Source organism: Sturnira hondurensis, unplaced genomic scaffold (genome assembly GCF_014824575.4).
Source record: "Sturnira hondurensis isolate 20B ecotype Veracruz unplaced genomic scaffold, ASM1482457v3 Scaffold0022215, whole genome shotgun sequence".
In the NCBI taxonomy this organism is placed as follows: Eukaryota; Metazoa; Chordata; class Mammalia; order Chiroptera; family Phyllostomidae; genus Sturnira; species Sturnira hondurensis.
The window spans coordinates 11,461,966-11,480,206 of record NW_028094846.1 but is presented as its reverse complement, the minus strand read 5'-3'; positions in this window follow the sequence as shown (position 1 = coordinate 11,480,206).

Below are 18,241 nucleotides of genomic sequence, written 5' to 3'. Positions count from 1 at the left end.
TGGCCAGCAGCAGCGAACAAAACCACTCTCCTTTACATCAGCACCAGCTTCTCAAGTTTTGGCTTCCATGTCAGCAGGCAGCTGGACCTGCATTTTGGTTACATCTCTAGTACTGGAAGAGAAGGTCCCTGGGACCAGGTGCTTTTTCAGTCTTGGTTGTACCCCAGCCTCCTGCAAACTCCACCCCATTTTAGTCACTAAAGTCTTGATAGTTGTGAATAACACTACATATCACACTCTCGGACTTGCCCAAGTGAATGATTTATAATGATCTGTAAAACATTCGCCAGCATTGACGTATGCCAAACGAGTATTGCACATGCTGGAATAACAGAGGTGATGCCCCGGCTGGTGTGACTCAGTGGACTGCGTGCTGGCCTGCAAAGCAAAAGATCTCGGGCTGGATTCCTGGTCAGGGCACGTGCCTGGGTTTCGGGCCAGGTCCCTGGTTGGGGGAGTGTGAGAGGCAACTGATTGATGTTTCTCTCCCTCTCTATCCTTCTTCCTTCCCTTGTCTCCAAAAAAATAAGCAAATAAAATCTTTGAACAAATAGAGGTGGATTTCCTTAATAAATTCCTGTATGACTCCATCCATCTTGATACTTTGCTTCCTTAGCAGAGGATGTTGGGTAGTGACTTACAACACGCCATTAATCCTTGTTTAAAATCCCTTCTAACTTTTTAGCTTGGCCATGCAGCAGCGATCAAAAGTTTGTCTCGAGGAAATGAGGGAATTGCTTTTTCTTGGCTTGGGGTCCACTTGCGCAGTCCCCAAGAGTCTCTTTGTTTGGCTGAGTGGATCCAACTTCCTGAATGAATAGCCCCTTTACCAACAGAGAATAGTGTGGAGCGGGCCACTAACGAGTGGAGGAGCGTTCATCTGCCTGCAGGTAATTATTTCCAGAAACCCAGCAACTACTAGAATGGTTCAGCTCCTACTGTGTGCTGGAAATTTAACAAACTTGAAGTGTTTTTACAGATTTCGTGCTTTTCCGCTGCAAACGTTTCCATCTCAAAAGCCACAGCTTCCTATTGAAATTGTGAAGTTGTAAGTATTTTTCTTGAAATTATTATGAATTTATAGTGTAGAATCTAAGAGGCCGAGGACATTGAAAGTTTAGCTCACTTTCAACCCTTCCACACGGGGACTGACACAGGACCTCGGTCAGACGTGCAGAGCGCCATGAGTGCCTTCGCCCCACACCTGGCGTGAAGGTCTACACATTGTCGCCACCATGACCTGCCGGTGTTTCCTTCAAGAAGTTACACATCAGACCTCTCTCTAGTCAACAGTCTATTCCTAATAGCTTGCCAACAAAGGCAATCTTATTTCATGCGTTTCTAAGAACCACGGGTTCGTTCCTGTCACTCACAGGGAAAGGGACTCGCATGCTTTGCCTCCACGCCCGGAGAAGCCACGGTATCCTTAAAAATCTCAGCTAAACTTTGCAAGGAGAAGAATAAACTTGGAAACCGATTTTCCTCCCAAATGTGCTCTAGCGGGGAAAGTGAACTGGAGCTCCTCCCCAAACCTCCTCGTGAACTGGAAGCAATTGTGTGTGGTCACACGCCTCGCTGTATTCAGCTCAGATCCAAAAAAATACCACGGCCAGGATCCGCTGTTCGAGGGTTTTGACTCTCTGAGTAGACAGAACTTCCAGAGAGCGTCCATTCTCTCCCGGGCTCTCTTAGAGACTTAGGCTGCATTTTGAATGCTCAAGAGGCATGGCTAGATTTACCTAAAAAAAACCACTTGAAGATGCTATCCATGTCTTATTGTGTTTTGAATTCATCCCAACCCACTTTTATGCAAGACGTTTAATCAAACTGACTTAATATTTAACATGTCCCAATACCTCAGGTTTTAAAAAGAAGAAAAAAAGAAAGGAAAAAGAACCCCAGGAGCTCCTTCCTTTCTGACATAATCCCGCTGTTGTTTAGATATTAGTCTGGTCGTTCCTTTGCTGTGTCTGTTAATTTTTAATTCTTTCATCTCAGCTGGTCTTGTGGGGATCAGCAAGAGGCACCTTCTGAGTGGTCCTGGCATGTGACTCGGAGGGGTGCAGCGCCTCACCTTGCATCACGCTGGCCCTAGGCAGGAGCAGCCGCAGAGAGGGGGGTTCCTGGTTGGTAACATTTCGCTGTGACATTTCCATCTGTATTTATCTAGTTACATATTTTATTTTATTTATTTGTTTTTTTAAATATTTTTTAAAATATTTTATTTATTTATCTTTACAGGGGAAGGGAAGGAGAGAGGGAGAGAAACATCAATGTATGGTTGCCTCTCATGAGTCCCCCGCTGGGAGTTGGCCTGCAACCCAGGCATGTGCCCTGACTGGGAATCGAACCGCGATCCTCTGATTCGCAGGCCTGAGCTCAATCCACTGAGCTACACCAGCCAGGGCTTTAGTTACATATTTTAATTTTTATTATTTTTTAATCTTCACCCAAGAATATGTTTATTGATTTTAGAGAGGGAGGGAGGCAGAGAAAGACACTGATGCGAGGCAGAAACATTAATGTGGTGTGTCCCGTGCGCACCCGGACCGAGGATCAAACTCCAAACCCAGGTGTGCCTCCTGACCAGGAATCGAACCTGAAACATTTTGGTGTACGGGACGATGCGCTAACCAACTGTGCCACCCAGCCAGGGCTACATAGTTTCATTTAGACTTTTAAATATAAAAACTAGTTCTGTGAAAACGAAGTTGAATACCTTGGAAACACTCGGTAAAATCGAATAAGGTCAAACTGCTGAGTTGTCGAAGTGCATGTGGGTGAAGCAGGAAGTAAGGCAGACACAAAAAGGCCTGAGGACAAAGCTGTGGGGCAGAGCGGAGCGGCTTTGCCACAGAGCTGGTGCTGTGGGCACCAGGCGGGTCACTGAGGGGGAGGGCCTCAAAAGAGAGTCTACATTCACGTTCACTTAGCCATTTCTATGATATTGCTTAAATTAAAAATGTGTTGTGGGTGTGGTAAACTGTTCCAGAGAAACGCAATGAACTGAGACTCGTGAATGACCTAACGGTGCTGATAACGGAAGCGGGAACAAGACATCCCAAAGGATGTTTTGTTTATGTCACTTTAGGATTACGAACAACTCAAAGTTTTTTGTTACAAAAACAGAACCTGACTCTAGATATTTAAACAGTTTGCTAAAAGAAGCTTTCAAAGGATATTGAGTGAAGATGATGGTATGTATAGCTCAATAAAGCCGTAAAAGAAAAAAAAAGGCGGACCCCGGGTGTCCAGGGTGTGTTTTGTTCAGCACTGCCAAGCGGTTAACCTGGACGGAGGGTCGAACCCGACAGGCTGAGATCTCAGTCCTACAAGTACAAGCTGTCCTTATGCACACACTGCAGACGCCAGTCCCAAGTCCATGTTGTCACCTGATCCGAGGCCCCCAAGACACCCTCCTTGGGTTTGAGTAATCCGCTCGAGTGGCTTGCAGGACGTGGGGAAACACTTTACTCAACCAGGTCACCAGTTCGCCGGGGAAGGATACAAGTCAGGAACCAGCACGGGGAGGAGGGGCACAGAGCAAGGTGTGTGGGAAGGGGTGCAGAGCTTCCGCGCTCTCGGAGAGGGGGGCATTTCTCCCCACATCTCCAGGTGTTCGCCAACCCGGACACCCCCTGAACCCCATCCTTTTGGGGCTCTTATGGAGGCTTCATTACATTGGCATGATTGATTAAATCATTGGCCATTGGTGACTGAACTCAGTCTCTACCCCTCGCCCCTCCCCAGAGGTGGAGGGGGCTCTGGGGGTTGGGGGACACCAAAATCTCTAACCCTTTAATCATGTGGTTACTTCCTCCAGCAACCAGCACCCCCGCTTAGGTTACCTAGGGGTTTTCCAAACGTCACCTCATTAACAGGTCAAAAGACATCTTTAATGCCATCATCATTGGGACAAAGACCAAATATTTATTTATTATACATGACAGTATGCCAGGGAAGCTCACAGAAGCGATGGGAGGACTGGAGAGAACAGGCACGAGGCTACACTTCCAAGGACAAAACTGAAAACCATGACATTGAACTAGTCCGATGAGGAGCCTGCTGCTCCTGGCCACACTCTCCCCACCAGGCAGGGCACACCAGGGCCCCTGTGCCAGGAACTGGTTGCACGGTGCCCATACTCCTGGCCGGCACCAAAGGCAACTCCTGAGAGAGAACTCGACCTACCAGAGTCATCCCCTCTGCCCCTGCCCTTGTCTGCGAAAATGGAGGATCTCTCCAGAGTCCGATTCCCTTGCACAACTTCCGAAATGAAACCTCGCCTGCCTATGCACCAGCTGCAAAGCATCTTAGGGGGTTGAGCTTTCTAGATTTCTATCTTGGGGAAGCAGGACCCCTACAGTCTTCCAAGATATAGCGAGAGTGATCAGAAAATGCAGGGCAGCCCAAAAGTGTAAGCAATGTCTATTTCAACAGCTTTTCATTTTCAGTGGATTTACTCAGTGTTCAGTCAAGTTTTCCTAATCTAGTTCTTAGGATATCAGACCTCTAAAATTCCACATACAGTGTGTGGCTTATCAAAGTCTCTGGTTTCCCCCAAAGAATACAATAATCAAGATGAACAGCAGCTCTGCCCTGGCTGGTGTGGCTCAGTGGACTGAGCACTGGCCTGCGAACTTAAAGGTTGCCAGTTTGATTCCCAGTTGGGGCACGTGCCTGGGTTGCAGGCTGGATCCCCAGTTGGGGACGTTCGAGAGGCAATCAATAGATATTTCTCTCGTACATTGATGTTTCTCTCCCTACCTTTCTCCCTTTCTTCCCCTTTCTCTAAAAATAAATTTTTAAAAATCTTTTAAAAAGGAATATCAAAGATTCTGATATTATAGAAAAATATTTTTTAAAAAAGATGAATGGTGACTCTATGTACATTTTTTTGTCTTAAGGGCATGACTGTGGGACCAGAATCTCTGGATTCAGACCCCAGCTCCCCTGCTCCTTAGCTGTGTGACCTGGGGCGACTTACGGTGACATCTCAGCCCCTTGACTGTAAACTGTGGATAGTAATGCTGACCTACCTCATAGCAGTGTTGTGTGGTGTGTTCCAAATGAGATCTCTGTAGAGCTCTTAAAACAGTGCCTGAATGAACAGAGGCGAGCTGTCATTATGAGAAGCATGGAAGTACCGTCAATAGAAGGCAATGCGAACCCTCTGAGTCTGTAAGCCCTGCAGTGTGGGCCCAGTTCACAGGTAGGGGCCCAACGGTGAGAGGCCCCGGCCTTCTGAGCTGGAAACCAAGTATAGGAGGTAAACACATGCAGAACGGATACAAGGCAGATGACAACAAAGTGCACAACATCGGTATACACGAAATACCATGAAAATATGCCGGACAGCGGCTAGCATATTCGGCCTTTCCTGCCAGAACCTGTGAGTCACTTGGGTTGCGTATGCCAGGTCTGAGCCAAGCCTTAAACAAAGAGTATAAAGTTGATGGGCAGATACTGGGGGGAGGGGGAGGAGGGCATTTCAAGCTGGAATGGAGCAGCCCGAACAAAAGCCCAAAGGGAAGAAATGGTATAAAAGGGTCACAAGGGTCGTGTGAGATGAAGAAACCTGAGCAGGAGATGAGGCTGGAAAGGGAAGCAGGGCCCAGTTTGTGCAGTGCTGTCACTCTAGGCTGGGGAGCTGCCCTTGACCATGAACGCAACAAAAGCTTTTTTTTTTTTACTATTAATATTTATTTTAATTGTTGTTCAAGTACAGTTTTCTGTCTTTTACTCCCATCCCAGCTCACCCCCCCCAGTGCTCCCCACCTCCCTCCCATTTCCACCCCCTTTAGTTTTTGTCCATGTGTCCTTTATACTTGCTCCCGTACATCCTTCTTCTCCTTTTTCCCTGAAACTCCCTCCCCTCTCCCTTCTGGCCCCTGTCAGCCTGCTCCCTATTTCAGTGTCTTTGGTTTTATTTTGCTTGCTTGTTTGTTTTGTTGTTTAAGCAACGAAATCTTCAATTGCTCTGTACCAGGGTGCCCTCGCCCTTCCCAACCATTCTACCCCAAACCATGGCATTTTTTTTTCTAGTCCATTAGTTTACCCTCTGATTGTGAGTTCTTTAGAGAGATACTAACTCTTCAGGGCTATAAGATAAAGTGGATTGTATTTATGAGTCTCTTGCAACTTGCTTTGAACTGGCCTACTTGGGGTTTTCCAATCCCCCATTACTACTCATCCCCGGGGCTGCCTAGAGGTGGTTTTTATTGTCTAAACGGTGAAAGGCAGCTCCAAGTATTCAGTAATTCAAGTTTTTCAACATTTATGAGGCAGAGACATGACTTGCATGCTTCTTCCCTCTATCTCCCTCTCTGAGATCAAAGAGAAGTATACGGAGAAATTCTGTTTAAGTCAAGCAGTCACTTATTTAAAATGTAGCTCGTTTCCCTTTTCCTTAGTGTGTGGTGTGTCCCCTCCAGTGACAAACCCATAGACGAACGGGTCAGGGAGGCCCAGCTCCCGGGAACGTGGCTGTTCACACAGCTCCCTGGGGCCCTGAGTCCCTTGGGCAGCCAGGCCTGGCAGACACCTCGGGTTGTCCAGGGCTCCAGCACCCCTCAGCCAGAAGTGATCCCTTCAGGAGGTGAGCCTTCCAAACCTGCAGCCAATAAGTTGACTTATGAAATGAGCTCCCCAGGAAAACATACTATGGCTTGGACTCTTAATAGGTATGAAATGAATCTGAGTTAAGAAGTATTCCAAAAGAAATAGAGCTTGGCATTCCTGGAGATAGGGAACAAACGCACTACTGTTACAACTCTGGCGTGACTCTCCCGGCTCCATAAATTTTGTTCCTAGGACTCAAAACCAGAATAGGAAACTCACTTGTGCTATTGCATACCTCTTTGCTTCACTAATATATACAATATAAACTATCCATTATTGAGGGTTTTTTTTTTTAAACATAGGGATTTATTGGCCCATATAATTGAAGAGCCCAGAGGTGGTTCTAAGCTTCAGGCGTGGTTGGATCAGGGCTCTGCCTTTCTTTCTGTCCTCACTTGTGCGGGCTTTGCACCCAAGCTGGCTTTTTTTGTTGTTGTTATTGTTCCAAGAGGACTCTCAGCACTAGGGCTACTTGTCAGAAAATGATCTTATGATTTCAACGCAGGTTTAATGAATTGTTTTACTTGCCTTTAAATCTAGTGGGTGCTGTGTTATTACACAAAGGCAGAGTCTTCGACAAAGCGCAGAAGCACCGAACTTCTGCTGCTGGACCATGAGTCAGGGTCAGGTCACCATGGGTGCCATGGATAGCCTCACGGTCCATGCCCAGGGGGTCCCTTCTTTGCTGCTCACATGTCACCGGAGCACCCAAGTCTTTACTTCTTAGGAACCTGCCACTCAAGGGCTAAGACTTCCTGCATTCTTCCTGCATGGTCATTTTTGTACAGAGTCCTTCCATTATTGGTTATTTATTATTATATTTTAATACATAGTGTTCTTCTAGTTTCAGCCCAATTGTTAGGTAAATGAGCTGATTTGTATGACTGCCTGAAATAGCTCTCATGACATTTCCCTACAGTACACACAGCCAGTGTTTTTTAGTGTGAGGTTGCCTGGATGTGTGTGGGCTGCGGGGGCGGGTGGGCTGGGGGGATGGGAAGTGAGAATTAGGTTCTGCTACCACGCTGAGCAGCGGGGAACATACACCAAGCCCAAGTATATGTCAACCACCGTTTTAAGCTTTTTCCATCTTTTTTCTCATTCAATTCTCATGACCACCCCAGTAAGGTAACTCCTAGACATGGTCCCACTTACAGGTGGCAACACTGAAGTTCAGAATGGCAAGTACCTTTCTGAAGGTGGCATAGCTGCAAGGGGGTTCAGCTGTGATTTCCAAAGCCGGGTGGCCAGTCCCCTGGCCTTTACCAGCTGCTGATGTTCTTGCCCCTGAGTTCTGCACCACTCGATGCTCCCCAGCAACGTGACAGAAGACCTCCCACTTCCATTCAGTGCCCTCCGAGAAGCCTTCCCTACGAGAATTCCAGAGACGCAGTGTTCAGAGTTAGGATGGTTGCACGGCTGACATATCCCTCCAAAGCTTTTTAAAGGCCACGGAACTGAATTCTCTGAAATAAAATGTAGCCGTAAAATCACATGAGGATAGTGCATAGTTCGTTTCCAGAAGCTTCGCCAGGGTGAAGGCTCACTGGTGTCACAGCACGAACCCTGGGGCCAACGCGAGGCCGGCGGGCTCTCCCCGGGCTCAGCCCCTGTTCCTGTGACAGCGCACACGCCGTTCCCACCACCTTGGCTTCTTCATCTGCGGCTTGCTGAGATTCTCTTCTCTTTTTACATTATTTCGTTTTCTCTCTTTGAAAGGTTTACTATATATAGTACATAAATATATTGTGATGTGGAACGTTTAAGTAACACAGAATTAGCCAGGGTAAAACACAAAAGTCCCCTTCGGCGGCCACCCCATGCCCAGCACCCCTCTCCTCCCCAAAGGCTGTGGCTACGGCCGTTTGGTGTCTGTGGGTTCCGTGCTTGTATGTATGTCCACTTGCAACCGTGTCATTTTGAAAACCATAAATGGGGTCCCACAGCGTGTGTTATTCTGAGAATTATTTTTCTCCCTTCCTCCCGTTTCTCTACAGTATGTCTTTGGGGCTGTTTCGGAGTCAGGGCAGCTGGATTAACTTCCTGTTGATAAAGTGGATGCATCAGCGATAGCGGTAGGCTGTGCCCAGTTTCACACTCTACGACCAATGCCAAGGCTGACGGCCCATTACTGCAGAGCACGGGGGCGAGAGCATGAACTTTGGAGTCAGACTGGCTGCATTTAAAATCTGGCTCCTCCCCTGCGTCGCTGTGACTTAACCTTTCTGTGCCTCCGTTTCCTCATCAACAAAGTGGGGTCGCTGAACTTGTTTTAGAATTTAGTCAACAGATGTAGAGTTCTTCAACCATGTCTGCCACCAAGTAAGTGCTAAATGCTGTCTATTATCATAATTATTATAATTAGTATACATACTGTCTTCATGAGCATATATACACGCATTTCTGGGGGACCGATTTCTAAAGATGGAATTATGGGTTAAACACATTGAAAATTTTGAAAGTTTCTGTTAAGTTGCCTACCTACCTAAAGGTCTCTAACAATGTCCACGTCCATCAACAGTGGCTGAAAGCACCCGTTTATACTGGTCATTATCAGTTTTAAATACGTTTGCTGGGAGGAAGGATCCAAGATGGCGCCAGAGTAGGTGGAAGTTACACTCACCTCCTCCCAGACCACATCAGAATTACGACAAAATTATAGAACAATCAGCCTGGAGAACCATCTGAAGACTCGCTGAACGGAAGTCTCATAACTAAGGATTCACAGAAGAAGCTACATTGAGAATGGTAGGAAGGGCAGAGACGGGAAGAGGGCTGCCCAGTCAAGAATCCAGAGGGACTTCTCAGGGGCAAAGACCTTTCCTGAGGAGCCAGGGGGCCTCAACCCATGCTGGGCTCCCCATCCCAGAACACCAGAACCGGGAAGAGGGGCCCGCATCAGACCTGGCTGTGAAAATCAGCAGGCATTCTGTCCTCCCTGCTAGAGGACTGCTGGAAACTCAGGCACCCTCTAAAAGGACAGCATGCAGAATGTCACTTGCAGGCAGCCATGGGGGGGTGGGGGACTCTGGTGGGGGACAGTGGCTCAGAGGAGAGGGGCTGAGAGTCCTACAGGAAGAGACTGAGTCATGTGGCTTTGAGGCAAGGCTGGAGGGACAGTCGCCAAGGTCCCTGTATTGAGTCCCTCTCCCACACCACCCACAGATACCATTTTTCCTGGATCAAACACTCCCATCCACACAGCAGTTAGCCTGGAGGGCTACACTAGCCCCACCCTTCCAGCTCCCTGCAGCCCTGCCCTGTCCAGCTTGCACACAGCTCTGGGATCTGCAGCTAACCACCAGCCTGGGGCTACGCTGCAGTCTTTCCTGAAACACTCTTGGAATTCCAGGCTGCCTTGGGGGTGGGTACTGGAGACTGAGTTGTGTGGTTTTCAGGTAAGGGACGTTTTCCCATGCACCCACAAGTGCCACTGTTCCTATGCAGAGCCCTCCCTCCACAAGGCCAAGTCTTAATCTGTTTTAGCCCAGTGAACTTCACTGGCTCGGCCCTGACAACTCCCTGAGACCCTTCCCTACCGCAAAGGTCCGCAGGCCCCCAGATGGCTCCTGGTCTCAATATACCAGAGGCTTTTTTTTGCTGAGAGGCCTCAGACCCAGAACTGGTACCAAGTCTGAATATGTATTAACCTGGTGAACACAACTCATTCCTACCTGGTGATTCAATGAGAACCTGCCTCATGCCATCTGAGGCTCTTTCAGTGGCTGAGCCTAATGCATAGAGAGCAGGCAGGCAGTAGCATTTCTTGGGGCACCCTGGACCTTTTATGGACTGGCCACAGGCTTGGTGCTGGTGGCAGCTGGCCATGGTATGCAGCATGACTCCTCCTACCTACCCCCAGACCCAACACAGATGCTACGTGGATCACTTTGCACCCCAGAGAAGTGTACCCCGCAGGCAGCCTCTGGCATTGACCTGGACTGGAGTCCCTCCTGTTGGGGACCACTCTGCCTGGTTTCAAAAATTGTAACTACCCTCCATGGCTAAGAATGAGTGAGCGACCTCTGGAATGTGAGCCACAGGAGAAAAGGCTTGTCTCTGGTAGCAAACACTGCCTCAGCTTCCTCCCCTGCCCCCAAAGCACAGTTGGAAGTCAGAGACAGGTAAGACTCCTCACAGAAAGAGGGGCAACCTAAGCCAGACATGATCACTTGGGAGGCCATCATGAAAGGACTCGGGGGGCTGCAATAAAGAGTGAGCAATGCACCCTTGCCCCCCAGCTATGTGACACAGCCTGAATACCCACATCCTCTGGGAGAAGCGCTTCCTGGCTCTAATCCACTTGAGCCTGAATACCTGATGGGGAGGGGTGCAGCTCCTTGCCTTGCTAGAGCAATATCTGGGGAGAAATCTGGCATCAGAAAGAATTCCTAAAAATCCTGTGAAACCTGCTTTGCTAAGAGTGTTTTCATTCATATGATAAAGGTCCGAGCAGGAAACCCTGAAGTTTCTGCAAACGCCCTTCCTGACAGACTCTGACTCAGACTAAGCCCTCAGACTTCTTTGAAATGTTATCTACTGTTTGATCCTTGCTGCCCTGTATTCCGGTGGATTACAACCCAATGAAAGCCCTTGGGGGAAGGGACTCCTGGCCTTTTTCGTCTGAGAAACTGGCCACCTCTCCCCTCCAGGCAGACCATGTCTTGGTAGTGTTCACTTTCATCCGTGGCAGACGGGGGGACTTGAGGGCAAAGTCGCCCCCACACCCTCCAAGATGCTCCAGAGCCAACACACCTGGTGGCCGGCTTCAGACCCCATTAGAGCGCGACTCAATTAGCTCCACTAGCAGCACACCCAGAGCGGGGTCTCTGCAGGCACCAGACCCCGCGGGGGTGAACCCCGCTTCATCGGGTCAGCACCCATATAGCAGCTCCTGCACTGTGGTCAAGGTCGGCCTCCCAGTGAGCCAGCTTGAGGGTCAGCCCCACCCACAGACGGCCCAACGGACACCAATCTTCAACTACAGCGGGAGGGCTCACACAACACACACAAGGGGTGCTCTGGAGCGCCTAGCTCGGGCGATCAGGGAGACTGTGCCTCTGAGCCCCACAGGCCATTTACTACATTCCTAAGGCCACCCTGCCAAGGGAGGCGTATCAGAGCTACCTCATACACAGACACAAACGCAGGACACCCACTTCAGATCAAGAGACACACACAGACGGAACGTACAGGGACGGAAAAGAGATTTCACGCAAATGGAAATTTAAAAGAAAAGCTGGGGTAGCAATACTTGTATCAGGCAAATAGACTTTAAAGCAAAGGCCATAGAAAGAGACAGAGAAGGACACTACATACTGATAGAGTGATCCACCCAACAAGAGGACACAACCCTAGTGAGTACTCATATACCCAGCGTAGGAGGCCCTAAATGCAGACCGAGGGGGAACTTCCACACCCCATTGACATTGAGGGATAGGTCTTCCAGACAGAAAAGCAACAAGGAAACACGGCCTTAAATGACACATGAGACCAGATGGATTCCATTTACCTTTTCAGAGCTTTTCACCCCAAGCCGCAAGATACGCATTCTGTTCAAGGGCACTCAGAACATTTTCCAGGATAGACCACATGTTTGGCCACAAAACGAGTCTCAGTAAATTTAAGAAGACTGAAATCATATCAAGCATCTTCTCTGACCACAATGGTATGAAACTGGAAATTACAAGAAAAAAAAGTGAAAAACACATGGAGACTAAATAGCATGGTTCTGAACAATGAATCAGTTAACACTGAGATTAAGGAAGAAATCAAAAGATACCTTGAGCCCTGGCTAGTTTAGCTCAGTATATTAAGTGTGGACCTGGGAACCAAAGGGTTGCTGGTTCGATTCCCAGTCAGGGCACAAGCCTGGGTTGCAAGCCAGGTCCCCAGTGGAGAGGGAACCACACAGTGATGTTTCCCTTCCTCTCTTTCTCCTTCCCTTCCCCTCTCTCTAAAAATAAATACATAAAATCTTTAAAAGAAGATACCTTGAGACTGATAATAAAAAATGAGTCACAAAAATAAACACACAACGACTCAAACAGTGTGGAAGGTCCTCAAATAATTAAAAATGGAACTGCCTTATGACCCAAGGATTCCACTTCTGGGTATATACCTAAAAAACCCCAAAACACTAACTCAAAATAATATATGCACCCCTCTGTTTATTGCAATGCTGTTTACAATAGCCAAGATACGGAAGCAACCCAAGTGCCCATCAATAGACAAGTAGATAAAAAAGTTGTGGTATAGCTACACAATGGAGTATTACTCAGCCATAAAAAGGATGAAATCTTACCATTTGCCACAGCATCGATGGACCTAGCGGATAATATGCAAGTGAAATAAGTCAGACAGAGAAAGACAAATACTACATGATTTCACTTATGTACAATCTAACAAACACAATAAAGAAGCGAACAAAATAGAAACAGACTCAGAGAGAGAACAGATTGGTGGCTGACAGAGGGGAGAGGGGTTGGGGGACTGGGTGAAAGGGTTAAGAAGTACACATTAGTAATCACAAATAGTCGCGGGGAAGTAAAGGACAGCATGGGGAATATGGTCACTGATACTGTAATTCCTGTGTATGGTGCCAGGTGGGTGCTGGAAATGTTGAGGGGGTCATTTTAGAAAGTCCGTCATCGTCCAATCACTATGCTGTACACCTGAAACTAAAACAAGATAATACTGAATGTGAACTGTAATTGAAAAATAAAATTTTTTAAATGTAAAAGAATTCATGTTTGCTGTAGCAGTAGGTATCTATGCACACTTCCAAAGGTAGGCTAATTAGCCGTTGTCATTCCCAGTGCCCTTTGTTGCCAAGACAGAAGTGTGTATGACTTCTGATAGTTATTAAGGCAAGTTTGGGCTATTAACTTTTTACCACCAGTCAGCGGGGTTAGGCTGTGCCGTGTTCAGACCCTGTGCTGCCTCGTGTTGGTAGAATTCATGTGCCCTGAACCATGTCGGGTGATTCTTTTTTGTGTGGATTTTGAAAAATGAAATTACAATCTTGCATCTCCTCTGAAAACAGAAACAACACAAAGCAAGTGTCAGGGAGTTGCCACACGTAGCCAAAGTTTGAAGATTTAGCAGAACATCATGTTTGAGGTTAAAAAGGTGTTAGACGTTAGAACAATGTGTCTGAACTTGTCCTTTGGCAGAGTGGTGTGCAGTCTGCTTCTGAGTCAGAGACTGGGGCTGGAGGGAGTAAAAGCTTGCTTCAGGCTCCACCCAGCCCTTCGGACCGGGCGCTTAAACATCCCCAAAGCTCTCCAGTGCCCTCTTCTGGTCCAAATGAGGAGATGCATGCTCTCAAGAGCACTGCACGTGTGCACCCACCATTCAGAGAATTTGTTTACAAAACTAAGCCAAAGTGTACGGAAAAGGGAAGGATTAGTGTTCTAAGATACTTGGGAATAAATGGCAGATTGGTGTGTTTATTAATTCTTATTTGTTCAACTGAGAAAACCAAAAGGGCAAACAAACACAACTACATTTTCACAGCATTCTGTGTGTGCGCCCCCAAAACAGCAAAAACCCAATCTCCACTACACGAAACTTCTAAAATTCCAGAATCCCCAGACGCTCTCCTTTAGTGTTTTCTGACCAACATGGGCCTTATTTAAATACTCACATTTTCCATGTAGGGAAATAGGAAAATAATTTGTAAGGAGTATTAAGGACACTGTAAAACTGTACTTATTCTGTATTGACCTGTGCTCCTTATACCTGAACTTCCCTCGGGGAATGACTGGTCCATGGAAAAAATTTTCCTTCCCTTGCAACTGTCCAAATCTAAGATTTTCCTCTTGACCTCCTTTAGATCTTTACTCAAACGCCACCTGCCCTCTCTACCCTGTATAAAAATTGTATCCTAGGACTTCCGCCAAGATGGAGGCATAGGTGGAAACACTGTGCCTTCTCCCACAGCCAAGTTTGAATACAACAAAGGTTTGGAGAACAAAGACACAGCCAAAGAACAGAAAACTGAATTATACGGAAGTCCGACAACAACGAGCCGTTCAACCGGGATCGGTAAGAGGGGCGGAACCAGCAGCGGAGCAGGGTCGGGCAGGAAAGATCCCCCAACCGAGGCACGCAGGCAGCCAGGACCCAGTCAGGGTGCGGGGCAGACTGACTGTGGTCGCACATTCGCGCACGGTGAGACGGACCACACAGGCCCCAGGGGGCGAACCCAGTGGTGGAGGGCTGACCGCGGTGGCACACTCGCGTGCAGTGGGACGAAACGCGCGGGCTCTGGTGACGGTGGCAGCTGTGGCACCTGTGGGGGCCGAGGCGGTAGGTGGCAGACGGGCCGCCATTGTTCCTCTTTGACCCCGTCCCCACATACAGCGTCATGACCCAGCGACTGAGTTGCCCTGCTCTGGTGAAGACCTAAGACTCCGATCCTGCTAAGTAACAGACACGAACAGCCCAAAAGATGGCACAAGAAGAACTCAAAGTCCCAGAGCCGATAACTCTCAGCGACCGAGAGATTGCCAGCCTCTCAGAAGCACAATTCAAGACACTGTTTATCAGGATGCTCACAGAACTGGTAGATTATAGTCACAAATTAGAGGAACATAGTCACAAATTAGAGGAACATATGAAGGCTAAACTAATTGAAATGAAGGGAGATGCACAGGAAACCAATAGTGATGGAAAGGAAACTGGGACTCAAATCAATGGAATGGACCAGAAGGAAGAACAAAACATCCCACCAGAAAGGAATGAAGAAATGAGAATTCAAAAAAATGAGGAGAGGCTTAGGAACCTCCAGGACATCTTTAAACGTTCCAACATCCGGATTATAGGGGTACCAGAAGGGGGAAAGAAACAGCCACGAGTGGAAAACGTATTTGAACAAATAATAAAGGAGAACTTCCCCAGTCTGGCAAAGGAAATAGACTTCCAGGAAATCCAGGAAGCTCAGAGAGTGCCAAAGAAGTTGGACCCAAGAAGGAACACACCAAGGCACATCATAATTACATTAGCCAAGACCAAAATGAAGGAGAGAATCCTAGAAGCAGCAAGGGATAAGGGGACAGTCACCTACAAAGGAGTACCCATCAGACTGTCAGCGGATTTCTCAAAAGAGACCTTACAGGCAAGAAGGGGCTGGAAAGAAGTATTCCAAGTCATGAAATCCAAAGACCTACAGCCAAGATTGCTTTATCCAGCAAAACTTTCATTTAGAATGGAAGGACAGATAAAGTGCTTCTCAGATAAGGTCAAGTTCAAGGAGTTCATCATCACCAAGCCCTTATTATATGAAATGCTAAAGGGACTTATATAAGAAAAAGAAGATGAAAAATATTAACAGTGAATGGACAGCAAACTCACAGTTATTAACAACCACACCTAAAACAAAAGCAAACCAAGAGGACAGCTAGATCAGGAGTGGAACCATAGAAATGAAGAACACATGGAGGGTTAGAAACAGGGGGGTGGGAGGGGGAGAAGGGGGGAGAAGGTACAGAAAATACCATAGACAGTAGGTAGAAAATAGATAAGGGGGAGGGCGAGAATAGTGGGGGAAATATAGAATCTAAAGAACTTGAGACACGTGATTATAAACTAAGGGGGGAGAATGGTGGGGGAGGGAGTGTGCGGATAGAGGGGAATGAAGGGGGGAACAGAACAACTGTAATGGTATAATCAATAAAATATATTTAAAAATAAAAACAATTGTATCCTAGCCCACTCTCCAAAACTCCCCCAGCCCTGCTCACTCTTCCTCATATTTTAATCATTCTCCATAGCACTTACCACCATTGAATGTACTATAATTTTACCTTTTCAAATAGAGGCATAATTCATGTATCATACAATTCACCCATCTCACGTGTACGATTCAGTGGTTTTTGGTACAACCATCACTATGATCAATTGTAGTACATTCTTATCACCCCAGAAAGATCTGCTGAACCTATTAGCCAGTCAGCCCCCATGCCCTCTCAAAACATTCCACTCTTCTTTGTTCCAGGCAATCACTCACCTACTTCCTGTCTCTCTAGATTTGCCAGTTCTAGATATTTCATATAAATGGAATCATATGTTATGTGGACTTCCATGACTTCATTCATTTAGCAGGTTTTCAAGTTTCTTCCATGTTGTTGCATGTATCAATACTTCATTTTTTTCTTTCTTTCTTTTTTTAAAGACTTTATTTCTTTTAGACAGAGGGGAGGTGGGGAGAAAGAGAAGGAGAGAAACATTGATTGGTTGTCTCTCACACATGCCCCAATCAGGGACCAGGTCCACAACCCAGGCATGTGCCCTGACCAGAAATCGAACCCATGATCTTTTGCTTTGCAGGACCATGGATGCCCAACCAACTGCGCGACACTGGTCACGGGTCAGTACTCATTTCTCTTAATGGCCATTTAATATTCCGTTGTATGAATAGACCACATTTCCTTTTTCTGTTTATCGGCTGATGAACATCTGGGTTCTTTCCACTTCTTGGCTGTTATAAATAATGCTGCTCTAAACATTCATTTATAAGATTTTGTTTCTCTTGGCAATTTTACTCTTAAAAACATGTTGATTGTCCGTCTCCCCACCCAGAATGCAATCTCAGAGGTTTTTGTGTGTTTTGCTATATCCCCAGCCCCTAATACCATGTCAACACAGAGCAGGTGTTCGATACATGTCTGGAAAATGAACAAACTGTCCCGTACTTTGGAAGCCCAAATGGTTTGCCTCACGGGATCCCCCAGTTCCTCTTGAATCTGATCCCATCTTTTCACCTGAAGTCAGGTTAGCTCTCAAAGGGAAGCAAGCAAGGCGGATCCTCCAGGTCTCTGCTGAGGTGGCCCTTCTCCTGGGGGGAAAGGGCCTCCCCTCCTCCTGCACACCCCACCCAATGTGGATTAAAGTATGTCTATCATTTTTATCATGGTCCTTACTAAGTGCAATAATCTGTTGCTCCATCGGCACCCTTCCCTGAGATTATGAAAACGGGACTTTTGTCTTTTATTGCCATAACTTTGGCATCTCTGAATTGTCTGCCATATGGCAGGTTCCTAACAAATAATTGTTTGCTTTGGGGAGGGGGGGGTTGTTTTTGAACTTTTGACAGGGACAAGGGGTCTTTGTTATTCTGAACCTAAGAATAAAACCCCCACAGTTTATTTAAAAAAAAAACCAAACTCTTCTGAAAAAAGCTGGAATAATAGATTCTACTTTTGGTGAGTGAAGTCTAGAGTTAGGTATCATTTTAAAGAACATTCAGGACTCCTGACGAAAGGAAAAAACTTTGGAGTCAAAACATGATGAATGTTGTCATGATTCCCTGACCTAGAGTTACACAATGTTAATACTAATATTTTCCTCAAAATAAACTCCAAATTTAACATGTTGTCCTTCCAAAGGATCAGGGAGGGAGGCAGGTGTTTTCCCAAGGCAGTTCTGGTGGGGGCTTTAGTGAGGGGGGTGGACAGCACTTCCCAGCTAGACAGTAAACAAAAGTCACTTCAATTGGCTCCCTGTGCATGGAGAGTGAAAAAGCAGAAGCCAGTGGTCTCGGTTCTTCTCCCAAAAGTATTATCTGGAGCAGACTTTTATTGTGAAAGTGTGCACAGTTTGCACACATTAATTACTC